At 37.5% G+C, this 25903-nt stretch overlaps 29 non-coding genes across 29 annotated transcripts; all 29 read left to right on the top strand.

The window, feature by feature from the left end:
- The first annotated feature begins 14 nt into the window (after nucleotides 1-14).
- On the top strand, nucleotides 15-86 carry TRNAG-UCC (transfer RNA glycine (anticodon UCC)). Its single transcript has one exon. It is a non-coding gene; the product is annotated as a tRNA-Gly (tRNA).
- A 428-nt stretch (nucleotides 87-514) lies between these two features.
- TRNAG-UCC (transfer RNA glycine (anticodon UCC)) lies at nucleotides 515-586 on the top strand. Its single transcript has one exon. It is a non-coding gene; the product is annotated as a tRNA-Gly (tRNA).
- A 928-nt stretch (nucleotides 587-1514) lies between these two features.
- On the top strand, nucleotides 1515-1586 carry TRNAG-UCC (transfer RNA glycine (anticodon UCC)). The gene has a single exon. It is a non-coding gene; the product is annotated as a tRNA-Gly (tRNA).
- Nucleotides 1587-2672: 1086 nt separating this feature from the next.
- On the top strand, nucleotides 2673-2744 carry TRNAG-UCC (transfer RNA glycine (anticodon UCC)). The gene has a single exon. It is a non-coding gene; the product is annotated as a tRNA-Gly (tRNA).
- A 428-nt stretch (nucleotides 2745-3172) lies between these two features.
- Nucleotides 3173-3244, top strand: TRNAR-UCU (transfer RNA arginine (anticodon UCU)). Its single transcript has one exon. It is a non-coding gene; the product is annotated as a tRNA-Arg (tRNA).
- A 428-nt stretch (nucleotides 3245-3672) lies between these two features.
- On the top strand, nucleotides 3673-3744 carry TRNAG-UCC (transfer RNA glycine (anticodon UCC)). The gene has a single exon. It is a non-coding gene; the product is annotated as a tRNA-Gly (tRNA).
- A 928-nt stretch (nucleotides 3745-4672) lies between these two features.
- Nucleotides 4673-4744, top strand: TRNAG-UCC (transfer RNA glycine (anticodon UCC)). The gene has a single exon. It is a non-coding gene; the product is annotated as a tRNA-Gly (tRNA).
- Nucleotides 4745-5172: 428 nt separating this feature from the next.
- Nucleotides 5173-5244, top strand: TRNAG-UCC (transfer RNA glycine (anticodon UCC)). The gene has a single exon. It is a non-coding gene; the product is annotated as a tRNA-Gly (tRNA).
- Nucleotides 5245-6172: 928 nt separating this feature from the next.
- On the top strand, nucleotides 6173-6244 carry TRNAG-UCC (transfer RNA glycine (anticodon UCC)). Its single transcript has one exon. It is a non-coding gene; the product is annotated as a tRNA-Gly (tRNA).
- A 928-nt stretch (nucleotides 6245-7172) lies between these two features.
- On the top strand, nucleotides 7173-7244 carry TRNAG-UCC (transfer RNA glycine (anticodon UCC)). Its single transcript has one exon. It is a non-coding gene; the product is annotated as a tRNA-Gly (tRNA).
- A 1428-nt stretch (nucleotides 7245-8672) lies between these two features.
- TRNAG-UCC (transfer RNA glycine (anticodon UCC)) lies at nucleotides 8673-8744 on the top strand. Its single transcript has one exon. It is a non-coding gene; the product is annotated as a tRNA-Gly (tRNA).
- Nucleotides 8745-9172: 428 nt separating this feature from the next.
- Nucleotides 9173-9244, top strand: TRNAG-UCC (transfer RNA glycine (anticodon UCC)). Its single transcript has one exon. It is a non-coding gene; the product is annotated as a tRNA-Gly (tRNA).
- Nucleotides 9245-10172: 928 nt separating this feature from the next.
- Nucleotides 10173-10244, top strand: TRNAG-UCC (transfer RNA glycine (anticodon UCC)). The gene has a single exon. It is a non-coding gene; the product is annotated as a tRNA-Gly (tRNA).
- Nucleotides 10245-11172: 928 nt separating this feature from the next.
- On the top strand, nucleotides 11173-11244 carry TRNAG-UCC (transfer RNA glycine (anticodon UCC)). The gene has a single exon. It is a non-coding gene; the product is annotated as a tRNA-Gly (tRNA).
- A 2086-nt stretch (nucleotides 11245-13330) lies between these two features.
- On the top strand, nucleotides 13331-13402 carry TRNAG-UCC (transfer RNA glycine (anticodon UCC)). Its single transcript has one exon. It is a non-coding gene; the product is annotated as a tRNA-Gly (tRNA).
- A 428-nt stretch (nucleotides 13403-13830) lies between these two features.
- Nucleotides 13831-13902, top strand: TRNAG-UCC (transfer RNA glycine (anticodon UCC)). Its single transcript has one exon. It is a non-coding gene; the product is annotated as a tRNA-Gly (tRNA).
- Nucleotides 13903-14330: 428 nt separating this feature from the next.
- Nucleotides 14331-14402, top strand: TRNAG-UCC (transfer RNA glycine (anticodon UCC)). The gene has a single exon. It is a non-coding gene; the product is annotated as a tRNA-Gly (tRNA).
- Nucleotides 14403-15329: 927 nt separating this feature from the next.
- TRNAG-UCC (transfer RNA glycine (anticodon UCC)) lies at nucleotides 15330-15401 on the top strand. The gene has a single exon. It is a non-coding gene; the product is annotated as a tRNA-Gly (tRNA).
- Nucleotides 15402-15829: 428 nt separating this feature from the next.
- TRNAG-UCC (transfer RNA glycine (anticodon UCC)) lies at nucleotides 15830-15901 on the top strand. The gene has a single exon. It is a non-coding gene; the product is annotated as a tRNA-Gly (tRNA).
- A 428-nt stretch (nucleotides 15902-16329) lies between these two features.
- Nucleotides 16330-16401, top strand: TRNAG-UCC (transfer RNA glycine (anticodon UCC)). The gene has a single exon. It is a non-coding gene; the product is annotated as a tRNA-Gly (tRNA).
- Nucleotides 16402-19329: 2928 nt separating this feature from the next.
- Nucleotides 19330-19401, top strand: TRNAV-UAC (transfer RNA valine (anticodon UAC)). Its single transcript has one exon. It is a non-coding gene; the product is annotated as a tRNA-Val (tRNA).
- A 427-nt stretch (nucleotides 19402-19828) lies between these two features.
- TRNAG-UCC (transfer RNA glycine (anticodon UCC)) lies at nucleotides 19829-19900 on the top strand. The gene has a single exon. It is a non-coding gene; the product is annotated as a tRNA-Gly (tRNA).
- A 928-nt stretch (nucleotides 19901-20828) lies between these two features.
- On the top strand, nucleotides 20829-20900 carry TRNAG-UCC (transfer RNA glycine (anticodon UCC)). The gene has a single exon. It is a non-coding gene; the product is annotated as a tRNA-Gly (tRNA).
- A 928-nt stretch (nucleotides 20901-21828) lies between these two features.
- Nucleotides 21829-21900, top strand: TRNAG-UCC (transfer RNA glycine (anticodon UCC)). The gene has a single exon. It is a non-coding gene; the product is annotated as a tRNA-Gly (tRNA).
- Nucleotides 21901-22328: 428 nt separating this feature from the next.
- On the top strand, nucleotides 22329-22400 carry TRNAG-UCC (transfer RNA glycine (anticodon UCC)). Its single transcript has one exon. It is a non-coding gene; the product is annotated as a tRNA-Gly (tRNA).
- Nucleotides 22401-23328: 928 nt separating this feature from the next.
- TRNAV-UAC (transfer RNA valine (anticodon UAC)) lies at nucleotides 23329-23400 on the top strand. Its single transcript has one exon. It is a non-coding gene; the product is annotated as a tRNA-Val (tRNA).
- A 428-nt stretch (nucleotides 23401-23828) lies between these two features.
- TRNAG-UCC (transfer RNA glycine (anticodon UCC)) lies at nucleotides 23829-23900 on the top strand. The gene has a single exon. It is a non-coding gene; the product is annotated as a tRNA-Gly (tRNA).
- Nucleotides 23901-24829: 929 nt separating this feature from the next.
- Nucleotides 24830-24901, top strand: TRNAG-UCC (transfer RNA glycine (anticodon UCC)). The gene has a single exon. It is a non-coding gene; the product is annotated as a tRNA-Gly (tRNA).
- Nucleotides 24902-25329: 428 nt separating this feature from the next.
- Nucleotides 25330-25401, top strand: TRNAG-UCC (transfer RNA glycine (anticodon UCC)). Its single transcript has one exon. It is a non-coding gene; the product is annotated as a tRNA-Gly (tRNA).
- Nucleotides 25402-25903: the final 502 nt, after the last annotated feature.

The following is a 25903-nucleotide window of genomic DNA, read 5'->3' as shown; positions in this document are numbered from 1 at the left end:
CAAAAAGAGCTCAAGCATTGGTGGTATAGTGGTGAGCATAGCTGCCTTCCAAGCAGTTGACCCGGGTTCGATTCCCGGCCAATGCATCCTTTTCCTTATGTGCTGTTTTCGCACTTATAGTTGTTGCTTAAGATATGCTCAGATGACAAGGTCCATAGAAAATGTTAAAATCTTTGTAGAAATCATGATTCCTTCTTAGCAGATGACTTTTGATTCCACCACTGCATGATTAAAGATTTGTAAACACATTTTACAAAGTTCACTGAGGTGCCATATGCAAGTACATCAAAGGTCTTTTCTTTTCTCAGTTTTGATACCACTGTATATCAGTTCAATGGTGCATAAAAACCTTAAGTATGGATGAGCCTAAATCTTGAATTGTGAATGTCATGCAATTTGCCAATTTTGTTTGAATATCTACCACCAATGGTGCTACAGCGCAGGCTATAAAAATCTTTCAAACAGTTGTTGTGATTTCCATATTGGCCACTATATGCATTTAAAAAGTGCTCAAGCATTGGTGGTATAGTGGTGAGCATGGCTGCCTTCCAAGCAGTTGACCAGGGTTCGATTCCCGGCCAATGCATCCTTTTCCTTATGTGCTGTTTTCGCACTTATAGTTTTTGCTTAAGATATGCTCAGATGACAAGGTCCATAGAAAATGTTAAAATCTTTGTAGAAATCATGATTACTTCTTAGCAGATGACTTTTGATTCCACCACTGCCTGATTAAAGATTTGTAAATACATTTTACAAAGTTCACTGAGGTGCCATATGCAAGTAAAACGAAGGTCTTTTCTATTCTCAGTTTTTATACCACTGTATATCAGTTCAGTGGTGCATAAAAACCTTAAGTATGGATGAGCCTAAATCTTGAATTGTGAATGTCATGCAATTTGCCAATTTTGTTTGAATATCTTCCACGAATGGTGCTACAGCGCAGGCTATAAATATCTTTCAAACAGTTGTTGTGATTTCCATATTGGCCACTATATGCATCGAAAAAGGGCTCAAGCATTGGTGGTATAGTGGTGAGCATAGCTGCCTTCCAAACAATTGACTCGGGTTCGATTCCCGGCCAATGCATCCTTTTCCTTATGTGCTGTTTTCGCACTTATAGTTGTTGCTTAAGATATGCTCAGATGACAAGGTCCATAGAAAATGTTAAAATCTTTGTAGAAATCATGATTCCTTCTTAGCAGATGACTTTTGATTCCACCACTGCATGATTAAAGATTTGTAAATACATTTTACAAAGTTCACTGAGGTGCCATATGCAAATACATCAAAGGTCTTTTCTATTCTCAGTTTTGATACCACTGTATATCAGTTCAATGGTGCATAAAAACCTTAAGTATGGATGAGCCTAAATCTTGAATTGTGAATGTCATGCAATTTGCCAATTTTGTTTGAATATCTACCACCAATGGTGCTACAGCGCAGGCTATAAAAATCTTTCAAACAGTTGTTGTGATTTCCATATTGGCCACTATATGCATCTGAAAAGTGCTCAAGCATTGGTGGTATAGTGGTGAGCATAGCTGCCTTCCAAGCAGTTGACCCGGGATCGATTCCCGGCCAATGCATCCTTTTCCTTATGTGCTGTTTTCGCACTTATAGTTGTTGCTTAAGATATGCTCAGATGACAAGGTCCATAGAAAATGTTAAAATCTTTGTAGAAATCATGATTCCTTCTTAGCAGATGACTTTTGATTCCACCACTGCCTGATTAAAGATTTGTAAATACATTTTACAAAGTTCACTGAGGTGCCATATGCAAGTAAATCGAAGGTCTTTTCTTTTCTCAGTTTTGATACCACTGTATATCAGTTCAATGGTGCATAAAAACCTTAAGTATGGATGAGCCTAAATCTTGAATTGTCCATAGAAAATGTTAAAATCTTTGTAGAAATCATGATTCCTTCTTAGCAGATGACTTTTGATTCCACCACTGCATGATTAAAGATTTGTAAACACATTTTACAAAGTTCACTGAGGTGCCATATGCAAGTACATGGATGAGCCTAAATCTTGAATTGTGAATGTCATGCAATTTGCCAATTTTGTTTGAATATCTTCCACGAATGGTGCTACAGCGCAGGCTATAAATATCTTTCAAACAGTTGTTGTGATTTCCATATTGGCCACTATATGCATCGAAAAAGGGCTCAAGCATTGGTGGTATAGTGGTGAGCATAGCTGCCTTCCAAGCAATTGACTCGGGTTCGATTCCCGGCCAATGCATCCTTTTCCTTATGTGCTGTTTTCGCACTTATAGTTGTTGCTTAAGATATGCTCAGATGACAAGGTCCATAGAAAATGTTAAAATCTTTGTAGAAATCATGATTCCTTCTTAGCAGATGACTTTTGATTCCACCACTGCATGATTAAAGATTTGTAAACACATTTTACAAAGTTCACTGAGGTGCCATATGCAAATACATCAAAGGTCTTTTCTTTTCTCAGTTTTGATACCACTGTATATCAGTTCAATGGTGCATAAAAACCTTAAGTATGGATGAGCCTAAATCTTGAATTGTGAATGTCATGCAATTTGCCAATTTTGTTTGAATATCTACCACCAATGGTGCTACAGCGCAGGCTATAAAAATCTTTCAAACAGTTGTTGTGATTTCCATATTGGCCACTATATGCATTTAAAAAGTGCTCAAGCATTGGTGGTATAGTGGTGAGCATAGCTGCCTTCCAAGCAGTTGACCCGGGATCGATTCCCGGCCAATGCATCCTTTTCCTTATGTGCTGTTTTCGCACTTATAGTTGTTGCTTAAGATATGCTCAGATGACAAGGTCCGTAGAAAATGTTAAAATCTTTGTAGAAATCATGATTCCTTCTTAGCAGATGACTTTTGATTCCACCACTGCATGATTAAAGATTTGTATACACATTTTACAAAGTTCACTGAGGTGCCATATGCAAGTACATCAAAGGTCTTTTCTTTTCTCAGTTTTGATACCACTGTATATCAGTTCAATGGTGCATAAAAACCTTAAGTATGGATGAGCCTAAATCTTGAATTGTGAATGTCATGCAATTTGCCAATTTTGTTTGAATATCTACCACCAATGGTGCTACAGCGCAGGCTATAAAAATCTTTCAAACAGTTGTTGTGATTTCCATATTGGCCACTATATGCATTTGAAAAGTGCTCAAGCATTGGTGGTATAGTGATGAGCATAGCTACCTTCTAAGCAGTTGACCTGGGTTCGATTCCCGGCCAATGCATCCTTTTCCTTATGTGCTGTTTTCGCACTTATAGTTGTTGCTTAAGATATGCTCAGATGACAAGGTCCATAGAAAATGTTAAAATCTTTGTAGAAATCATGATTCCTTCTTAGCAGATGACTTTTGATTCCACCACTGCCTGATTAAAGATTTGTAAATACATTTTACAAAGTTCACTGAGGTGCCATATGCAAGTAAATCGAAGGTCTTTTCTTTTCTTAGTTTTGATACCACTGTATGTAAGTTAATTGGTGCATAAAAACCTTAAGTATGGATGAGCCTAAATCTTGAATTGTGAATGTCATGCAATTTGCCAATTTTGTTTGAATATCTTCCACCAATGGTGCTACAGCGCAGGCTATAAATATCTTTCAAACAGTTGTTGTGATTTCCATATTGGCCACTATATGCATGCGAAAAGAGATCAAGCATTGGTGGTATAGTGGTGAGCATAGCTGCCTTCCAAGCAGTTGACCCGGGTTCGATTCCTGGCCAATGCATCCTTTTCCTTATGTGCTGTTTTCGCACTTATAGTTGTTGCTTAAGATATGCTCAGATGACAAGGTCCATAGAGAATGTTAAAATCTTTGTAGAAATCATGATTCCTTCTTAGCAGATGACTTTTGATTCCACCACTGCCTGATTAAAGATTTGTAAATACATTTTACAAAGTTCACTGAGGTGCCATATGCAAGTAAATCGAAGGTCTTTTCTTTTCTCAGTTTTGATACCACTGTATGTAAGTTCATTGGTGCATAAAAACCTTAAGTATGGATGAGCCTAAATCTTGAATTGTGAATGTCATGCAATTTGCCAATTTTGTTTGAATATCTTCCACCAATGGTGCTACAGCGCAGGCTATAAATATCTTTCAAACAGTTGTTGTGATTTCCATATTGGCCACTATATGCATTAGAAAAGAGCTCAAGCATTGGTGGTATAGTGGTGAGCATAGCTGCCTTCCAAGCAGTTGACCCGGGTTCGATTCTCAGCCAATGCATCCTTTTCCTTATGTGCTGTTTTCGCACTTATAATTGTTGCTTAAGATATGCTCAGATGACAAGGTCCATAGAAAATGTTAAAATCTTTGTAGAAATCATGATTCCTTCTTAGCAGATGACTTTTGATTCCACCACTGCCTGATTAAAGATTTGTAAATACATTTTACAAAGTTCACTGAGGTGCCATATGCAAGTAAATCGAAGGTCTTTTCTTTTCTCAGTTTTGATACCACTGTATATCAGTTCAATGGTGCATAAAAACCTTAAGTATGGATGAGCCTAAATCTTGAATTGTGAATGTCATGCAATTTGCCAATTTTGTTTGAATATCTTCCACCAATGGTGCTACAGCGCAGGCTATAAATATCTTTCAAACAGTTGTTGTGATTTCCATATTGGCCACTATAAGCATTCAAAAAGAGCTCAAGCATTGGTGGTATAGTGGTGAGCATAGCTGCCTTCCAAGCAGTTGACCCGGGTTCAATTCCCGGCCAATGCATCCTTTTCCTTATGTGCTGTTTTCGCACTTATAGTTGTTGCTTAAGATATGCTCAGATGACAAGGTCCATAGAAAATGTTAAAATCTTTGTAGAAATCATGATTCCTTCTTAGCAGATGACTTTTGATTCCACCACTGCATGATTAAAGATTTGTAAACACATTTTACAAAGTTCACTGAGGTGCCATATGCAAGTACATCAAAGGTCTTTTCTTTTCTCAGTTTTGATACCACTGTATATCAGTTCAATGGTGCATAAAAACCTTAAGTATGGATGAGCCTAAATCTTGAATTGTGAATGTCATGCAATTTGCCAATTTTGTTTGAATATCTACCACCAATGGTGCTACAGCGCAGGCTATAAAAATCTTTCAAACAGTTGTTGTGATTTCCATATTGGCCACTATATGCATTTAAAAAGTGCTCAAGCATTGGTGGTATAGTGGTGAGCATGGCTGCCTTCCAAGCAGTTGACCAGGGTTCGATTCCCGGCCAATGCATCCTTTTCCTTATGTGCTGTTTTCGCACTTATAGTTGTTGCTTAAGATATGCTCAGATGACAAGGTCCATAGAAAATGTTAAAATCTTTGTAGAAATCATGATTAATTCTTAGCAGATGACTTTTGATTCCACCACTGCCTGATTAAAGATTTGTAAATACATTTTACAAAGTTCACTGAGGTGCCATATGCAAGTAAAACGAAGGTCTTTTCTATTCTCAGTTTTTATACCACTGTATATCAGTTCAATGGTGCATAAAAACCTTAAGTATGGATGAGCCTAAATCTTGAATTGTGAATGTCATGCAATTTGCCAATTTTGTTTGAATATCTTCCACGAATGGTGCTACAGCGCAGGCTATAAATATCTTTCAAACAGTTGTTGTGATTTCCATATTGGCCACTATATGCATCGAAAAAGGGCTCAAGCATTGGTGGTATAGTGGTGAGCATAGCTGCCTTCCAAGCAATTGACTCGGGTTCGATTCCCGGCCAATGCATCCTTTTCCTTATGTGCTGTTTTCGCACTTATAGTTGTTGCTTAAGATATGCTCAGATGACAAGGTCCATAGAAAATGTTAAAATCTTTGTAGAAATCATGATTCCTTCTTAGCAGATGACTTTTGATTCCACCACTGCATGATTAAAGATTTGTAAACACATTTTACAAAGTTCACTGAGGTGCCATATGCAAGTACATCAAAGGTCTTTTCTTTTCTCAGTTTTGATACCACTGTATATCAGTTCAATGGTGCATAAAAACCTTAAGTATGGATGAGCCTAAATCTTGAATTGTGAATGTCATGCAATTTGCCAATTTTGTTTGAATATCTACCACCAATGGTGCTACAGCGCAGGCTATAAAAATCTTTCAAACAGTTGTTGTGATTTCCATATTGGCCACTATATGCATTTGAAAAGTGCTCAAGCATTGGTGGTATAGTGGTGAGCATAGCTGCCTTCCAAGCAGTTGACCCGGGTTCGATTCCCGGCCAATGCATCCTTTTCCTTATGTGCTGTTTTCGCACTTATAGTTGTTGCTTAAGATATGCTCAGATGACAAGGTCCATAGAAAATGTTAAAATCTTTGTAGAAATCATGATTCCTTCTTAGCAGATGACTTTTGATTCCACCACTGCCTGATTAAAGATTTGTAAATACATTTTACAAAGTTCACTGAGGTGCCATATGCAAGTAAATCGAAGGTCTTTTCTTTTCTCAGTTTTGATACCACTGTATGTAAGTTCATTGGTGCATAAAAACCTTAAGTATGGATGAGCCTAAATCTTGAATTGTGAATGTCATGCAATTTGCCAATTTTGTTTGAATATCTTCCACCAATGGTGCTACAGCGCAGGCTATAAATATCTTTCAAACAGTTGTTGTGATTTCCATATTGGCCACTATATGCATTAGAAAAGAGCTCAAGCATTGGTGGTATAGTGGTGAGCATAGCTGCCTTCCAAGCAGTTGACACGGGTTCGATTCTCGGCCAATGCATCCTTTTCCTTATGTGCTGTTTTCGCACTTATAGTTGTTGCTTAAGATATGCTCAGATGACAAGGTCCATAGAAAATGTTAAAATCTTTGTAGAAATCATGATTCCTTCTTAGCAGATGACTTTTGATTCCACCACTGCCTGATTAAAGATTTGTAAATACATTTTACAAAGTTCACTGAGGTGCCATATGCAAGTAAATCGAAGGTCTTTTCTTTTCTCAGTTTTGATACCACTGTATATCAGTTCAATGGTGCATAAAAACCTTAAGTATAGATGAGCCTAAATCTTGAATTGTGAATGTCATGCAATTTGCCAATTTTGTTTGAATATCTTCCACCAATGGTGCTACAGCGCAGGCTATAAATATCTTTCAAACAGTTGTTGTGATTTCCATATTGGCCACTATATGCATTCAAAAAGAGCTCAAGCTTTGGTGGTATAGTGGTGAGCATAGCTGCTTTCCAAGCTGTTGACCCGGGTTCGATTCCCGGCCAATGCATCCTTTTCCTTATGTGCTGTTTTCGCACTTATAGTTGTTGCTTAAGATATGCTCAGATGACAAGGTCCATAGAAAATGTTAAAATCTTTGTAGAAATCATGATTCCTTCTTAGCAGATGACTTTTGATTCCACCACTGCCTGATTAAAGATTTGTAAATACATTTTACAAAGTTCACTGAGGTGCCATATGCAAGTAAATCGAAGGTCTTTTCTTTTCTCAGTTTTGATACCACTGTATGTAAGTTCATTGGTGCATAAAAACCTTAAGTATGGATGAGCCTAAATCTTGAATTGTGAATGTCATGCAATTTGCCAATTTTGTTTGAATATCTTCCACCAATGGTGCTACAGCGCAGGCTATAAATATCTTTCAAACAGTTGTTGTGATTTCCATATTGGCCACTATAAGCATTCAAAAAGAGCTCAAGCATTGGTGGTATAGTGGTGAGCATAGCTGCCTTCCAAGCTGTTGACCCGGGTTCGATTCCCAGCCAATGCATCCTTTTCCTTATGTGCTGTTTTCGCACTTATAGTTGTTGCTTAAGATATGCTCAGATGACAAGGTCCATAGAAAATGTTAAAATCTTTGTAGAAATCATGATTCCTTCTTAGCAGATGACTTTTGATTCCACCACTGCATGATTAAAGATTTGTAAACACATTTTACAAAGTTCACTGAGGTGCCATATGCAAGTACATCAAAGGTCTTTTCTTTTCTCAGTTTTGATACCACTGTATATCAGTTCAATGGTGCATAAAAACCTTAAGTATGGATGAGCCTAAATCTTGAATTGTGAATGTCATGCAATTTGCCAATTTTGTTTGAATATCTACCACCAATGGTGCTACAGCGCAGGCTATAAAAATCTTTCAAACAGTTGTTGTGATTTCCATATTGGCCACTATATGCATTTAAAAAGTGCTCAAGCATTGGTGGTATAGTGGTGAGCATGGCTGCCTTCCAAGCAGTTGACCAGGGTTCGATTCCTGGCTAATGCATCCTTTTCCTTATGTGCTGTTTTCGCACTTATAGTTTTTGCTTAAGATATGCTCAGATGACAAGGTCCATAGAAAATGTTAAAATCTTTGTAGAAATCATGATTAATTCTTAGCAGATGACTTTTGATTCCACCACTGCCTGATTAAAGATTTGTAAATACATTTTACAAAGTTCACTGAGGTGCCATATGCAAGTAAAACGAAGGTCTTTTCTATTCTCAGTTTTTATACCACTGTATATCAGTTCAATGGTGCATAAAAACCTTAAGTATGGATGAGCCTAAATCTTGAATAGTGAATGTCATGCAATTTGCCAATTTTGTTTGAATATCTTCCACCAATGGTGCTACAGCGCAGGCTATAAATATCTTTCAAACAGTTGTTGTGATTTCCATATTGGCCACTATAAGCATTCAAAAAGAGCTCAAGCATTGGTGGTATAGTGGTGAGCATAGCTGCCTTCCAAGCAGTTGACCCGGGTTCAATTCCCGGCCAATGCATCCTTTTCCTTATGTGCTGTTTTCGCACTTATAGTTGTTGCTTAAGATATGCTCAGATGACAAGGTCCATAGAAAATGTTAAAATCTTTGTAGAAATCATGATTCCTTCTTAGCAGATGACTTTTGATTCCACCACTGCATGATTAAAGATTTGTAAACACATTTTACAAAGTTCACTGAGGTGCCATATGCAAGTACATCAAAGGTCTTTTCTTTTCTCAGTTTTGATACCACTGTATATCAGTTCAATGGTGCATAAAAACCTTAAGTATGGATGAGCCTAAATCTTGAATTGTGAATGTCATGCAATTTGCCAATTTTGTTTGAATATCTACCACCAATGGTGCTACAGCGCAGGCTATAAAAATCTTTCAAACAGTTGTTGTGATTTCCATATTGGCCACTATATGCATTTAAAAAGTGCTCAAGCATTGGTGGTATAGTGGTGAGCATGGCTGCCTTCCAAGCAGTTGACCAGGGTTCGATTCCCGGCCAATGCATCCTTTTCCTTATGTGCTGTTTTCGCACTTATAGTTGTTGCTTAAGATATGCTCAGATGACAAGGTCCATAGAAAATGTTAAAATCTTTGTAGAAATCATGATTAATTCTTAGCAGATGACTTTTGATTCCACCACTGCCTGATTAAAGATTTGTAAATACATTTTACAAAGTTCACTGAGGTGCCATATGCAAGTAAAACGAAGGTCTTTTCTATTCTCAGTTTTTATACCACTGTATATCAGTTCAATGGTGCATAAAAACCTTAAGTATGGATGAGCCTAAATCTTGAATTGTGAATGTCATGCAATTTGCCAATTTTGTTTGAATATCTTCCACGAATGGTGCTACAGCGCAGGCTATAAATATCTTTCAAACAGTTGTTGTGATTTCCATATTGGCCACTATATGCATCGAAAAAGGGCTCAAGCATTGGTGGTATAGTGGTGAGCATAGCTGCCTTCCAAGCGATTGACTCGGGTTCGATTCCCGGCCAATGCATCCTTTTCCTTATGTGCTGTTTTCGCACTTATAGTTGTTGCTTAAGATATGCTCAGATGACAAGGTCCATAGAAAATGTTAAAATCTTTGTAGAAATCATGATTCCTTCTTAGCAGATGACTTTTGATTCCACCACTGCATGATTAAAGATTTGTAAACACATTTTACAAAGTTCACTGAGGTGCCATATGCAAGTACATCAAAGGTCTTTTCTTTTCTCAGTTTTGATACCACTGTATATCAGTTCAATGGTGCATAAAAACCTTAAGTATGGATGAGCCTAAATCTTGAATTGTGAATGTCATGCAATTTGCCAATTTTGTTTGAATATCTACCACCAATGGTGCTACAGCGCAGGCTATAAAAATCTTTCAAACAGTTGTTGTGATTTCCATATTGGCCACTATATGCATTTGAAAAGTGCTCAAGCATTGGTGGTATAGTGGTGAGCATAGCTGCCTTCCAAGCAGTTGACCCGGGTTCGATTCCCGGCCAATGCATCCTTTTCCTTATGTGCTGTTTTCGCACTTATAGTTGTTGCTTAAGATATGCTCAGATGACAAGGTCCATAGAAAATGTTAAAATCTTTGTAGAAATCATGATTCCTTCTTAGCAGATGACTTTTGATTCCACCACTGCCTGATTAAAGATTTGTAAATACATTTTACAAAGTTCACTGAGGTGCCATATGCAAGTAAATCGAAGGTCTTTTCTTTTCTCAGTTTTGATACCACTGTATGTAAGTTCATTGGTGCATAAAAACCTTAAGTATGGATGAGCCTAAATCTTGAATTGTGAATGTCATGCAATTTGCCAATTTTGTTTGAATATCTTCCACCAATGGTGCTACAGCGCAGGCTATAAATATCTTTCAAACAGTTGTTGTGATTTCCATATTGGCCACTATATGCATTAGAAAAGAGCTCAAGCATTGGTGGTATAGTGGTGAGCATAGCTGCCTTCCAAGCAGTTGACACGGGTTCGATTCTCGGCCAATGCATCCTTTTCCTTATGTGCTGTTTTCGCACTTATAGTTGTTGCTTAAGATATGCTCAGATGACAAGGTCCATAGAAAATGTTAAAATCTTTGTAGAAATCATGATTCCTTCTTAGCAGATGACTTTTGATTCCACCACTGCCTGATTAAAGATTTGTAAATACATTTTACAAAGTTCACTGAGGTGCCATATGCAAGTAAATCGAAGGTCTTTTCTTTTCTCAGTTTTGATACCACTGTATATCAGTTCAATGGTGCATAAAAACCTTAAGTATAGATGAGCCTAAATCTTGAATTGTGAATGTCATGCAATTTGCCAATTTTGTTTGAATATCTTCCACCAATGGTGCTACAGCGCAGGCTATAAATATCTTTCAAACAGTTGTTGTGATTTCCATATTGGCCACTATATGCATTCAAAAAGAGCTCAAGCTTTGGTGGTATAGTGGTGAGCATAGCTGCCTTCCAAGCTGTTGACCCGGGTTCGATTCCCGGCCAATGCATCCTTTTCCTTATGTGCTGTTTTCGCACTTATAGTTGTTGCTTAAGATATGCTCAGATGACAAGGTCCATAGAAAATGTTAAAATCTTTGTAGAAATCATGATTCCTTCTTAGCAGATGACTTTTGATTCCACCACTGCCTGATTAAAGATTTGTAAATACATTTTACAAAGTTCACTGAGGTGCCATATGCAAGTAAATCGAAGGTCTTTTCTTTTCTCAGTTTTGATACCACTGTATGTAAGTTCATTGGTGCATAAAAACCTTAAGTATGGATGAGCCTAAATCTTGAATTGTGAATGTCATGCAATTTGCCAATTTTGTTTGAATATCTTCCACCAATGGTGCTACAGCGCAGGCTATAAATATCTTTCAAACAGTTGTTGTGATTTCCATATTGGCCACTATAAGCATTCAAAAAGAGCTCAAGCATTGGTGGTATAGTGGTGAGCATAGCTGCCTTCCAAGCTGTTGACCCGGGTTCGATTCCCAGCCAATGCATCCTTTTCCTTATGTGCTGTTTTCGCACTTATAGTTGTTGCTTAAGATATGCTCAGATGACAAGGTCCATAGAAAATGTTAAAATCTTTGTAGAAATCATGATTCCTTCTTAGCAGATGACTTTTGATTCCACCACTGCATGATTAAAGATTTGTAAACACATTTTACAAAGTTCACTGAGGTGCCATATGCAAGTACATCAAAGGTCTTTTCTTTTCTCAGTTTTGATACCACTGTATATCAGTTCAATGGTGCATAAAAACCTTAAGTATGGATGAGCCTAAATCTTGAATTGTGAATGTCATGCAATTTGCCAATTTTGTTTGAATATCTACCACCAATGGTGCTACAGCACAGGCTATAAAAATCTTTCAAACAGTTGTTGTGATTTCCATATTGGCCACTATATGCATTTAAAAAGTGCTCAAGCATTGGTGGTATAGTGGTGAGCATGGCTGCCTTCCAAGCAGTTGACCAGGGTTCGATTCCTGGCTAATGCATCCTTTTCCTTATGTGCTGTTTTCGCACTTATAGTTTTTGCTTAAGATATGCTCAGATGACAAGGTCCATAGAAAATGTTAAAATCTTTGTAGAAATCATGATTAATTCTTAGCAGATGACTTTTGATTCCACCACTGCCTGATTAAAGATTTGTAAATACATTTTACAAAGTTCACTGAGGTGCCATATGCAAGTAAAACGAAGGTCTTTTCTATTCTCAGTTTTTATACCACTGTATATCAGTTCAATGGTGCATAAAAACCTTAAGTATGGATGAGCCTAAATCTTGAATTGTCCATAGAAAATGTTAAAATCTTTGTAGAAATCATGATTCCTTCTTAGCAGATGACTTTTGATTCCACCACTGCATGATTAAAGATTTGTAAACACATTTTACAAAGTTCACTGAGGTGCCATATGCAAGTACATGGATGAGCCTAAATCTTGAATTGTGAATGTCATGCAATTTGCCAATTTTGTTTGAATATCTTCCACGAATGGTGCTACAGCGCAGGCTATAAATATCTTTCAAACAGTTGTTGTGATTTCCATATTGGCCACTATATGCATCGAAAAAGGGCTCAAGCATTGGTGGTATAGTGGTGAGCATAGCTGCCTTCCAAGCAATTGACTCGGGTTCGATTCCCGGCCAATGCATCCTTTTCCTTATGTGCTGTTTTCGCACTTATAGTTGTTGCTTAAGATATGCTCAGATGACAAGGTCCATAGAAAATGTTAAAATCTTTGTAGAAATCATGATTCCTTCTTAGCAGATGACTTTTGATTCCACCACTGCATGATTAAAGATTTGTAAACACATTTTACAAAGTTCACTGAGGTGCCATATGCAAATACATCAAAGGTCTTTTCTTTTCTCAGTTTTGATACCACTGTATATCAGTTCAATGGTGCATAAAAACCTTAAGTATGGATGAGCCTAAATCTTGAATTGTGAATGTCATGCAATTTGCCAATTTTGTTTGAATATCTACCACCAATGGTGCTACAGCGCAGGCTATAAAAATCTTTCAAACAGTTGTTGTGATTTCCATATTGGCCACTATATGCATTTGAAAAGTGCTCAAGCATTGGTGGTATAGTGGTGAGCATAGCTGCCTTCCAAGCAGTTGACCCGGGATCGATTCCCGGCCAATGCATCCTTTTCCTTATGTGCTGTTTTCGCACTTATAGTTGTTGCTTAAGATATGCTCAGATGACAAGGTCCATAGAAAATGTTAAAATCTTTGTAGAAATCATGATTCCTTCTTAGCAGATGACTTTTGATTCCACCACTGCATGATTAAAGATTTGTAAACACATTTTACAAAGTTCACTGAGGTGCCATATGCAAGTACATCAAAGGTCTTTTCTTTTCTCAGTTTTGATACCACTGTATATCAGTTCAATGGTGCATAAAAACCTTAAGTATGGATTAGCCTAAATCTTGAATTGTGAATGTCATGCAATTTGCCAATTTTGTTTGAATATCTACCACCAATGGTGCTACAGCGCAGGCTATAAAAATCTTTCAAACAGTTGTTGTGATTTCCATATTGGCCACTATATGCATTTGAAAAGTGATCAAGCATTGGTGGTATAGTGGTGAGCATAGCTGCCTTCCAAGCAGTTGACCCGGGTTCGATTCCCGGCTAATGCATCCTTTTCCTTATGTGCTGTTTTCGCACTTATAGTTGTTGCTTAAGATATGCTCAGATGACAAGGTCCATAGAAAATGTTAAAATCTTTGTAGAAATCATGAATCCTTCTTAGCAGATGACTTTTGATTCCACCACTGCCTGATTAAAGATTTGTAAATACATTTTACACAGTTCACTGAGGTGCCATATGCAAGTAAATCGAAGGTCTTTTCTTTTCTCAGTTTTGATACCACTGTATGTAAGTTCATTGGTGCATAAAAACCTTAAGTATGGATGAGCCTAAATCTTGAATTGTGAATGTCATGCAATTTGCCAATTTTGTTTGAATATCTTCCACCAATGGTGCTACAGCGCAGGCTATAAATATCTTTCAAACAGTTGTTGTGATTTCCATATTGGCCACTATATGCATTTGAAAAGAGCTCAAGCATTGGTGGTATAGTGGTGAGCATAACTGCCTTCCAAGCAGTTGACCCGGGTTCGATTCCCGGCAAATGCATCCTTTTCCTTATGTGCTGTTTTCGCACTTATAGTTGTTGCTTAAGATATGCTCAGATGACAAGGTCCATAGAAAATGTTAAAATCTTTGTAGAAATCATGATTCCTTCTTAGCAGATGACTTTTGATTCCACCACTGCCTGATTAAAGATTTGTAAATACATTTTACAAAGTTCACTGAGGTGCCATATGCAAGTAAATCAAAGGTCTTTTCTTTTCTCAGTTTTGATACCACTGTATATCAGTTCAATGGTGCATAAAAACCTTAAGTATGGATGAGCCTAAATCTTGAATTGTGAATGTCATGCAATTTGCCAATTTTGTTTGAATATCTTCCACCAATGGTGCTACAGCGCAGGCTATAAATATCTTTCAAACAGTTGTTGTGATTTCCATATTGGCCACTATATGCATCGAAAAAGCGCTCAAGCATTGGTGGTATAGTGGTGAGCCTAGCTGCCTTCCAAGCAATTGACTCGGGTTCGATTCCCGGCCAATGCATCCTTTTCCTTATGTGCTGTTTTCGCACTTATAGTTGTTGCTTAAGATATGCTCAGATGACAAGGTCCATAGAAAATGTTAAAATCTTTGTAGAAATCATGATCCTTCTTAGCAGATGACTTTTGATTCCACCACTGCCTGATTAAAGATTTGTAAATACATTTTACAAAGTTCACTGAGGTGCCATATGCAAGTAAATCGAAGGTCTTTTCTTTTCTCAGTTTTGATACCACTGTATGTAAGTTCATTGGTGCATAAAAACCTTAAGTATGGATGAGCCTAAATCTTGAATTGTGAATGTCATGCAATTTGCCAATTTTGTTTGAATATCTTCCACCAATGGTGCTACAGCGCAGGCTATAAATATCTTTCAAACAGTTGTTGTGATTTCCATATTGGCCACTATAAGCAATTGAAAAGGGCTCAAGCATTGGTGGTATAGTGGTAAGCATGGCTGCCTTCCAAGCAGTTAACCCGGGTTCGATTCCCGGCCAATGCATCCTTTTCCTTATGTGCTGTTTTCGCACTTATAGTTGTTGCTTAAGATATGCTCAGATGACAAGGTCCATAGAAAATGTTAAAATCTTTGTAGAAATCATGATTCCTTCTTAGCAGATGACTTTTGATTCCACCACTGCCTGATTAAAGATTTGTAAATACATTTTACAAAGTTCACTGAGGTGCCATATGCAAGTAAATCGAAGGTCTTTTCTTTTCTCAGTTTTGATACCACTGTATATCAGTTCAATGGTGCATAAAAACCTTAAGTATGGATGAGCCTAAATCTTGAATTGTGAATGTCATGCAATTTGCCAATTTTGTTTGAATATATTCCACCAATGGTGCTACAGCGCAGGCTATAAATATCTTTCAAACAGTTGTTGTGATTTCCATATTGGCCACTATATGCATTGGAAAAGAGCTCAAGCATTGGTGGTATAGTGGTGAGCATAGCTGCCTTCCAAGCTGTTGACCCGGGTTCGATTCCCGGCCAATGCATCCTTTTCCTTATGTGCTGTTTTCGCACTTATAGTTGTTGCTTAAGATATGCTCAGATGACAAGGTCCATAGAAAATGTTAAAATCTTTGTAGAAATCATGATTAATTCTTAGCAGATGACTTTTGATTCCACCACTGCCTGATTAAAGATTTGTAAATACATTTTACAAAGTTCACTGAGGTGCCATATGCAAGTAAAACGAAGGTCTTTTCTATTCTCAGTTTTTATACCACTGTATATCAGTTCAATGGTGCATAAAAACCTTAATTATGGATGAGCCTAAATCTTGAATTGTGAATGTCATGCAATTTGCCAATTTTGTTTGAATATATTCCACCAATGGTGCTACAGCGCAGGCTATAAATATCTTTCAAACAGTTGTTGTGATTTCCATATTGGCCACTATATGCATTTGAAAAGAGCTCAAGCATTGGTGGTATAGTGGTGAGCATAGCTGCCTTCCAAGCTGTTGACCCGGGTTCGATTCCCGGCCAATGCATCCTTTTCCTTATGTGCTGTTTTCGCACTTATAGTTGTTGCTTAAGATATGCTCAGATGACAAGGTCCATAGAAAATGTTAAAATCTTTGTAGAAATCATGATTAATTCTTAGCAGATGACTTTTGATTCCACCACTGCCTAATTAAAGAATTGTAAATACATTTTACATAGTTCACTGAGGTGCCATATGCAAGTAAAACGAAGGTCTTTTCTATTCTCAGTTTTTATACCACTGTATATCAGTTCAATGGTGCATAAAAACCTTAAGTATGGATGAGCCTAAATCTTGAATTGTGAATGTCATGCAATTTGCCAATTTTGTTTGAATATCTTCCACGAATGGTGCTACAGCGCAGGCTATAAATATCTTTCAAACAGTTGTTGTGATTTCCATATTGGCCACTATATGCATCGAAAAAGGGCTCAAGCATTGGTGGTATAGTGGTGAGCATAGCTGCCTTCCAAGCAATTGACTCGGGTTCGATTCCCGGCCAATGCATCCTTTTCCTTATGTGCTGTTTTCGCACTTATAGTTGTTGCTTAAGATATGCTCAGATGACAAGGTCCATAGAAAATGTTAAAATCTTTGTAGAAATCATGATTCCTTCTTAGCAGATGACTTTTGATTCCACCACTGCATGATTAAAGATTTGTAAACACATTTTACAAAGTTCACTGAGGTGCCATATGCAAATACATCAAAGGTCTTTTCTTTTCTCAGTTTTGATACCACTGTATATCAGTTCAATGGTGCATAAAAACCTTAAGTATGGATGAGCCTAAATCTTGAATTGTGAATGTCATGCAATTTGCCAATTTTGTTTGAATATCTTCCACCAATGGTGCTACAGCGCAGGCTATAAATATCTTTCAAACAGTTGTTGTGATTTCCATATTGGCCACTATATGCATTTGAAAAGAGCTCAAGCATTGGTGGTATAGTGGTGAGCATAACTGCCTTCCAAGCTGTTGACCCGGTTTCGATTCCCGGCCAATGCATCCTTTTCCTTATGTGCTGTTTTCGCACTTATAGTTGTTGCTTAAGATATGCTCAGATGACAAGGTCCATAGAAAATGTTAAAATCTTTGTAGAAATCATGATTCCTTCTTAGCAGATGACTTTTGATTCCACCACTGCCTGATTAAAGATTTGTAAATACATTTTACACAGTTCACTGAGGTGCCATATGCAAGTAAAACGAAGGTCTTTTCTATTCTCAGTTTTTATACCACTGTATATCAGTTCAATGGTGCATAAAAACCTTAAGTATGGATGAGCCTAAATCTTGAATTGTGAATGTCATGCAATTTGCCAATTTTGTTTGAATATCTTCCACCAATGGTGCTACAGCGCAGGCTATAAATATCTTTCAAACAGTTGTTGTGATTTCCATATTGGTCACTATATGCATTTGAAAAGAGCTCAAGCATTGGTGGTATAGTGGTGAGCATAACTGCCTTCCAAGCTGTTGACCCGGTTTCGATTCCCGGCCAATGCATCCTTTTCCTTATGTGCTGTTTTCGCACTTATAGTTGTTGCTTAAGATATGCTCAGATGACAAGGTCCATAGAAAATGTTAAAATCTTTGTAGAAATCATGATTCCTTCTTAGCAGATGACTTTTGATTCCACCACTGCCTGATTAAAGATTTGTAAATACATTTTACACAGTTCACTGAGGTGCCATATGCAAGTAAAACGAAGGTCTTTTCTATTCTCAGTTTTTATACCACTGTATATCAGTTCAATGGTGCATAAAAACCTTAAGTATGGATGAGCCTAAATCTTGAATTGTGAATGTCATGCAATTTGCCAATTTTGTTTGAATATCTTCCACCAATGGTGCTACAGCGCAGGCTATAAATATCTTTCAAACAGTTGTTGTGATTTCCATATTGGCCACTATATGCATCGAAAAAGGGCTCAAGCATTGGTGGTATAGTGGTGAGCATAGCTGCCTTCCAAGCAATTGACTCGGGTTCGATTCCCGGCCAATGCATCCTTTTCCTTATGTGCTGTTTTCGCACTTATAGTTGTTGCTTAAGATATGCTCAGATGACAAGGTCCATAGAAAATGTTAAAATCTTTGTAGAAATCATGATTCCTTCTTAGCAGATGACTTTTGATTCCACCACTGCATGATTAAAGATTTGTAAACACATTTTACAAAGTTCACTGAGGTGCCATATGCAAATACATCAAAGGTCTTTTCTTTTCTCAGTTTTGATACCACTGTATATCAGTTCAATGGTGCATAAAAACCTTAAGTATGGATGAGCCTAAATCTTGAATTGTGAATGTCATGCAATTTGCCAATTTTGTTTGAATATCTTCCACCAATGGTGCTACAGCGCAGGCTATAAATATCTTTCAAACAGTTGTTGTGATTTCCATATTGGCCACTATATGCATTTGAAAAGAGCTCAAGCATTGGTGGTATAGTGGTGAGCATAACTGCCTTCCAAGCTGTTGACCCGGTTTCGATTCCCGGCCAATGCATCCTTTTCCTTATGTGCTGTTTTCGCACTTATAGTTGTTGCTTAAGATATGCTCAGATGACAAGGTCCATAGAAAATGTTAAAATCTTTGTAGAAATCATGATTCCTTCTTAGCAGATGACTTTTGATTCCACCACTGCCTGATTAAAGATTTGTAAATACATTTTACACAGTTCACTGAGGTGCCATATGCAAGTAAAACGAAGGTCTTTTCTATTCTCAGTTTTTATACCACTGTATATCAGTTCAATGGTGCATAAAAACCTTAAGTATGGATGAGCCTAAATCTTGAATTGTGAATGTCATGCAATTTGCCAATTTTGTTTGAATATCTTCCACCAATGGTGCTACAGCGCAGGCTATAAATATCTTTCAAACAGTTGTTGTGATTTCCATATTGGTCACTATATGCATTGAAAAAGTGCTCAAGCATTGGTGGTATAGTGGTGAGCATAGCTGCCTTACAAGCAGTTGACCCGTGTTCGATTCCCGGCCAATGCATCCTTTTTCTTATGTGCTGTTTTCGCACTTATAGTTGTTGCTTAAGATATGCTCAGATGACAAGGTCCATAGAAAATGTTAAAATCTTTGTAGAAATCATGATTCCTTCTTAGCAGATGACTTTTGATTCCACCACTGCCTGATTAAAGATTTGTAAATACATTTTACAAAGTTCACTGAGGTGCCATATGCAAGTAAATCAAAGGTCTTTTCTTTCTCAGTTTTGATACCACTGTATATCAGTTCAATGGTGCATGAAAACCTTAAGTATGGATGAGCCTAAATCTTGAATTGTGAATGTCATGCAATTTTCCAATTTTGTTTGAATATCTTCCACCAATGGTGCTACAGCGCAGGCTATAAATATCTTTGAAACAGTTGTTGTGATTTCCATATTGGCCACTATATGCATTCGAAAAGAGCTCAAGCATTGGTGGTATAGTGGTGAGCATAGCTGCCTTCCAAGCAGTTGACCCGGGTTCGATTCCCGGCCAATGCATCCTTTTCCTTATGTTCTGTTTTCGCACTTATAGTTGTTGCTTAAGATATGCTCAGATGACAAGGTCCATAGAAAATGTTAAAAGCTTTGTAGAAATCATGATTCCTTCTTAGCAGATGACTTTTGATTCCACCACTGCATGATTAAAGATTTGTAAACACATTTTACAAAGTTCACTGAGGTGCCATATGCAAGTACATCAAAGGTCTTTTCTTTTCTCAGTTTTGATACCACTGTATATCAGTTCAATGGTGCATAAAAACCTTAAGTATGGATTAGCCTAAATCTTGAATTGTGAATGTCATGCAATTTGCCAATTTTGTTTGAATATCTACCACCAATGGTGCTACAGCGCAGGCTATAAAAATCTTTCAAACAGTTGTTGTGATTTCCATATTGGCCACTATATGCATTTGAAAAGTGCTCAAGCATTGGTGGTATAGTGGTGAGCATAGCTGCCTTCCAAGCAGTTGACCCGGGGTCGATTCTCGGCCAATGCATCCTTTTCCTTATGTGCTGTTTTCGCACTTATAGTTGTTGCTTAAGATATGCTCAGATGACAAGGTCCATAGAAAATGTTAAAATCTTTGTAGAAATCATGATTCCTTCTTAGCAGATGACTTTTGATTCCACCACTGCCTGATTAAAGATTTGTAAATACATTTTACAAAGTTCACTGAGGTGCCATATGCAAGTAAATCGAAGGTCTTTTCTTTTCTCAGTTTTGATACCACTGTATGTTATTTCATTGGTGCATAAAAACCTTAAGTATGGGTGAGCCTAAATCTTGAATTGTGAATGTCATGCAATTTGCCAATTTTGTTTGAATATCTTCCACCAATGGTGCTACAGCGCAGGCTATAAATATCTTTCAAACAGTTGTTGTGATTTCCATATTGGCCACTATATGCATTCGAAAAGAGCTCAAGCATTGGTGGTATAGTGGTGAGCATAACTGCCTTCCAAGCTGTTGACCCGGGTTCGATTCCCGGCCAATGCATCCTTTTCCTTATGTGCTGTTTTCGCACTTATAGTTGTTGCTTAAGATATGCTCAGATGACAAGGTCCATAGAAAATGTTAAAATCTTTGTAGAAATCATGATTCCTTCTTAGCAGATGACTTTTGATTCCACCACTGCTTGATTAAAGATTTGTAAATACATTTTACAAATATCACTGAGGTGCCATATGCAAGAAAATCGAAGGTCTTTTCTTTTCTCAGTTTTGATACCACTGTATATCAGTTCAATGGTGCATAAAAACCTTAAGTATGGATGAGCCTAAATCTTGAATTGTGAATGTCATGCAATTTGCCAATTTTGTTTGAATATCTTCCACCAATGGTGCTACAGCGCAGGCTATAAATATCTTTCAAACAGTTGTTGTGATTTCCATATTGGCCACTATATGCATCGAAAAAGCGCTCAAGCATTGGTGGTATAGTGGTGAGCCTAGCTGCCTTCCAAGCAATTGACTCGGGTTCGATTCCCGGCCAATGCATCCTTTTCCTTATGTGCTGTTTTCGAACTTATAGTTGTTGCTTAAGATATGCTCAGATGACAAGGTCCATAGAAAATGTTAAAATCTTTGTAGAAATCATGATTCCTTCTTAGCAGATGACTTTTGATTCCACCACTGCCTGATTAAAGATTTGTAAATACATTTTACAAAGTTCACTGAGGTGCCATATGCAAGTAAATCGAAGGTCTTTTCTTTTCTCAGTTTTGATACCACTGTATATCAGTTCAATGGTGCATAAAAACCTTAAGTATGGATGAGCCTAAATCTTGAATTGTGAATGTCATGCAATTTGCCAATTTTGTTTGAATATATTCCACCAATGGTGCTACAGCGCAGGCTATAAATATCTTTCAAACAGTTGTTGTGATTTCCATATTGGCCACTATATGCATTTGAAAAGAGCTCAAGCATTGGTGGTATAGTGGTGCGCATAGCTGCCTTCCAAGCTGTTGACCCGGGTTCGATTCCCGGCCAATGCATCCTTTTCCTTATGTGCTGTTTTCGCACTTATAGTTGTTGCTTAAGATATGCTCAGATGACAAGGTCCATAGAAAATGTTAAAATCTTTGTAGAAATCATGATTCCTTCTTAGCAGATGACTTTTGATTCCACCACTGCATGATTAAAGATTTGTAAACACATTTTACAAAGTTCACTGAGGTGCCATATGCAAATACATCAAAGGTCTTTTCTTTTCTCAGTTTTGATACCACTGTATATCAGTTCAATGGTGCATAAAAACCTTAAGTATGGATGAGCCTAAATCTTGAATTGTGAATGTCATGCAATTTGCCAATTTTGTTTGACTATCTACCAACAATGGTGATACAGCGCAGGCTATAAAAATCTTTCAAACAGTTGTTGTGATTTCCATATTGGCCACTATATGCATTCGAAAAGTGCTCAAGCATTGGTGGTATAGTGGTGAGCATAGCTGCCTTCCAATCAGTTGACCCGGGTTCGATTCCCGGCCAATGCATCCTTTTCCTTATGTGCTGTTTTCGCACTTATAGTTGTTGCTTAAGATATGCTCAGATGACAAGGTCCATAGAAAATGTTAAAATCTTTGTAGAAATCATGATTCCTTCTTAGCAGATGACTTTTGATTCCACCACTGCCTGATTAAAGATTTGTAAATACATTTTACAAAGTTCACTGAGGTGCCATATGCAAGTAAATCGAAGGTCTTTTCTTTTCTCAGTTTTGATACCACTGTATATCAGTTCAATGGTGCATAAAAACCTTAAGTATGGATGAGCCTAAATCTTGAATTGTGAATGTCATGCAATTTGCCAATTTTGTTTGAATATCTTCCACCAATGGTGCTACAGCGCAGGCTATAAATATCTTTCAAACAGTTGTTGTGATTTCCATATTGGCCACTATATGCATTTGAAAAGAGCTCAAGCATTGGTGGTATAGTGGTGAGCATAGCTGCCTTCCAAGCTGTTGACCCGGTTTCGATTCCCGACCAATGCATCCTTTTCCTTATGTGCTGTTTTCGCACTTATAGTTGTTGCTTAAGATATGCTCAGATGACAAGGTCCATAGAAAATGTTAAAATCTTTGTAGAAATCATGATTCCTTCTTAGCAGATGACTTTTGATTCCACCACTGCCTGATTAAAGATTTGTAAATACATTTTACACAGTTCACTGAGGTGCCATATGCAAGTAAAACGAAGGTCTTTTCTATTCTCAGTTTTTATACCACTGTATATCAGTTCAATGGTGCATAAAAACCTTAAGTATGGATGAGCCTAAATCTTGAATTGTGAATGTCATGCAATTTGCCAATTTTGTTTGAATATCTTCCACCAATGGTGCTACAGCGCAGGCTATAAATATCTTTCAAACAGTTGTTGTGATTTCCATATTGGTCACTATATGCATTGAAAAAGTGCTCAAGCATTGGTGGTATAGTGGTGAGCATAGCTGCCTTACAAGCAGTTGACCCGTGTTCGATTCCCGGCCAATGCATCCTTTTCCTTATGTGCTGTTTTCGCACTTATAGTTGTTGCTTAAGATATGCTCAGATGACAAGGTCCATAGAAAATGTTAAAATCTTTGTAGAAATCATGATTCCTTCTTAGCAGATGACTTTTGATTCCACCACTGCCTGATTAAAGATTTGTAAATACATTTTACAAAGTTCACGGAGGTGCCATATGCAAGTAAATCAAAGGTCTTTTCTTTTCTCAGTTTTGATACCACTGTATATCAGTTCAATGGTGCATAAAAACCTTAAGTATGGATGAGCCTAAATCTTGAATTGTGAATGTCATGCAATTTTCCAATTTTGTTTGAATATCTTCCACCAATGGTGCTACAGCGCAGGCTATAAATATCTTTGAAACAGTTGTTGTGATTTCCATATTGGCCACTATATGCATTCGCAAAGAGCTCAAGCATTGGTGGTATAGTGGTGAGCATAGCTGCCTTCCAAGCAGTTGACCCGGGTTCGATTCCCGGCCAATGCATCCTTTTCCTTATGTTCTGTTTTCGCACTTATAGTTGTTGCTTAAGATATGCTCAGATGACAAGGTCCATAGAAAATGTTAAAAGCTTTGTAGAAATCATGATTCCTTCTTAGCAGATGACTTTTGATTCCACCACTGCATGATTAAAGATTTGTAAACACATTTTACAAAGTTCACTGAGGTGCCATATGCAAGTACATCAAAGGTCTTTTCTTTTCTCAGTTTTGATACCACTGTATATCAGTTCAATGGTGCATAAAAACCTTAAGTATGGATTAGCCTAAATCTTGAATTTGTGAATGTCATGCAATTTGTCAATTTTGTTTGAATATCTACCACCAATGGTGCTACAGCGCAGGCTATAAAAATCTTTCAAACAGTTGTTGTGATTTCCATATTGGCCACGATATGCATTTGAAAAGTGCTCAAGCATTGGTGGTATAGTGGTGAGCATAGCTGCCTTCCAAGCAGTTGACCCGGGGTCGATTCTCGGCCAATGCATCCTTTTCCTTATGTGCTGTTTTCGCACTTAGAGTTGTTGCTTAAGATATGCTCAGATGACAAGGTCCATAGAAAATGTTAAAATCTTTGTAGAAATCATGATTCCTTCTTAGCAGATGACTTTTGATTCCACCACTGCCTGATTAAAGATTTGTAAATACATTTTACAAAGTTCACTGAGGTGCCATATGCAAGTAAATCGAAGGTCTTTTCTTTTCTCAGTTTTGATACCACTGTATGTAAGTTCATTGGTGCATAAAAACCTTAAGTATGGGTGAGCCTAAATCTTGAATTGTGAATGTCATGCAATTTGCCAATTTTGTTTGAATATCTTCCACCAATGGTGCTACAGCGCAGGCTATAAATATCTTTCAAACAGTTGTTGTGATTTCCATATTGGCCACTATATGCATTCGAAAAGTGCTCAAGCATTGGTGGTATAGTGGTGAGCATAGCTGCCTTCCAAGCAGTTGACCCGGGTTCGATTCCCAGCCAATGCATCCTTTTCCTTATGTGCTGTTTTCGCACTTATAGTTGTTGCTTAAGATATGCTCAGATGACAAGGTCCATAGAAAATGTTAAAATCTTTGTAGAAATCATGATTCCTTCTTAGCAGATGACTGTTAATTCCACCACTGCCTGATTAAAGATTTGTAAATACATTTTACAAAGTTCACTGAGGTGCCATATGCAAGTAAATCAAAGGTCTTTTCTTTTCTCAGTTTTGATACCACTGTATATCAGTTCAATGGTGCATAAAAACCTTAAGTATGGATGAGCCTAAATCTTGAATTGTGAATGTCATGCAATTTGCCAATTTTGTTTGAATATCTTCCACCAATGGTGCTACAGCGCAGGCTATAAATATCTTTCAAACAGTTGTTGTGATTTCCATATTGGCCACTATATGCATTCAAAAAGAGCTCAAGCATTGGTGGTATAGTGGTGAGCATAACTGCCTTCCAAGCTGTTGACCCGGGTTCGATTCCCGGCCAATGCATCCTTTTCCTTATGTGCTGTTTTCGCACTTATAGTTGTTGCTTAAGATATGCTCAGATGACAAGGTCCATAGAAAATGTTAAAATCTTTGTAGAAATCATGATTCCTTCTTAGCAGATGACTTTTGATTCCACCACTGCCTGATTAAAGATTTGTAAATACATTTTACAAAAATCACTGAGGTGCCATATGCAAGTAAATCGAAGGTCTTTTCTTTTCTCAGTTTTGATACCACTGTATATCAGTTCAATGGTGCATAAAAACCTTAAGTATGGATGAGCCTAAATCTTGAATTGTGAATGTCATGCAATTTGCCAATTTTGTTTGAATATCTTCCACCAATGGTGCTACAGCGCAGGCTATAAATATCTTTCAAACAGTTGTTGTGATTTCCATATTGGCCACTATATGCATCGAAAAAGCGCTCAAGCATTGGTGGTATAGTGGTGAGCCTAGCTGCCTTCCAAGCAATTGACTCGGGTTCGATTCCCGGCCAATGCATC

The sequence above is a fragment of the Pseudophryne corroboree genome, chromosome 4 (genome assembly GCF_028390025.1).
Source record: "Pseudophryne corroboree isolate aPseCor3 chromosome 4, aPseCor3.hap2, whole genome shotgun sequence".
In the NCBI taxonomy this organism is placed as follows: domain Eukaryota; kingdom Metazoa; phylum Chordata; class Amphibia; order Anura; family Myobatrachidae; genus Pseudophryne; species Pseudophryne corroboree.
This window is presented reverse-complemented; position numbering and strand designations above follow the sequence as displayed.